The sequence below is a fragment of the Puntigrus tetrazona genome, chromosome 5, assembly GCF_018831695.1.
Source record: "Puntigrus tetrazona isolate hp1 chromosome 5, ASM1883169v1, whole genome shotgun sequence".
NCBI classification, from domain to species: Eukaryota; Metazoa; Chordata; class Actinopteri; order Cypriniformes; family Cyprinidae; genus Puntigrus; species Puntigrus tetrazona.
The window spans coordinates 31,728,360-31,729,498 of record NC_056703.1 but is presented as its reverse complement, the minus strand read 5'-3'; positions in this window follow the sequence as shown (position 1 = coordinate 31,729,498).

Genomic DNA, 1,139 nt, shown 5'->3' with positions numbered 1-1,139 from the left:
TATGCGCTTGAGGCGATCATTAAAGGTTTGTGAGAGCAGATATTCCCCATAGCCTCGCTCCGATCACGCACACGTTGCAAAATAAGGCAATGTCCTCAGTGCCAATGGAAAACAGCCTTTCCGACGCGCTTCTCAACATTGAAACATTTCCTGGTGTCCGTGTTTTCTATGAGACAGACATGCTAGTAAAGTGCAAGACTGATATCGATCACGCTGTCCTATATTCCTCGAGCGTTTCAGAGAGGTTTGCGTTAGGCACTCGGCGACAGACCGGATGCAACGCTTCAGGAAACATGCACCTGATCCCAGAGGCTGGACGCACATCTACCACGGTGACCAAACCAACCTGAAATGCACTGAAAACATAAAACATCTACGGGTAAAGGAATAGTTCGGCCAAAATTAAAAACTTAAGTCATTTACTCACCCTGTAGTCATCATTTCTAACATAAATTCGGGTCTGTGCTCACACAGATATATCGCACGACTATCGGGAATACAATCCACAAGGATTATATAATACGAGGACTAGAAACGATAATATCATAATCTGAGGAAAAATTATTTACCATTTAGGTTCCTTGGCGAAATTCGAGATCGTTTTAAACAGCACGAGGGCAAGTAAAGGTTCACATTTTAAATTTTGGAGCAAACTGTTCCTTTAAAAGGGATGTTTCAGCCCCCAAAACAATTTCTGTCATCATTTACTTTCTTTCTAGACATTTTGCCAGCAGCCGAACGGTTTCCGGTCGCGTTGACTTCCGCTGTACGAACCAAAGATAAAATGGAAGTCGATGGGAACTGAAAAAGTACGGCTGCCCTAACTCTTCAAAATGTCTTTTTTTTGTGTGTTGCAATGGGCTCCATTGAGAACTGAAACTGTTCAGTTACCAACACTATTCAAAATATCTTCATTTGTGTTACAGTAGAACAGCATGCGTCTGTTCAAAGAGAAGAAAGCCATATAAAAAGTAAAAAATCTGATACCACTGTACTGTGTTTTGTCAGTACAATGCATTTTTATCGTTCCATAACGTACCTCCTACTGGAATAGAAATCAAATCGAATCAGCCGGCTTTCTTCAGCAGGGCCGAGAAGAAATGCGGACAGGTTTGAAAACCGACACAGTGCGAATAAAC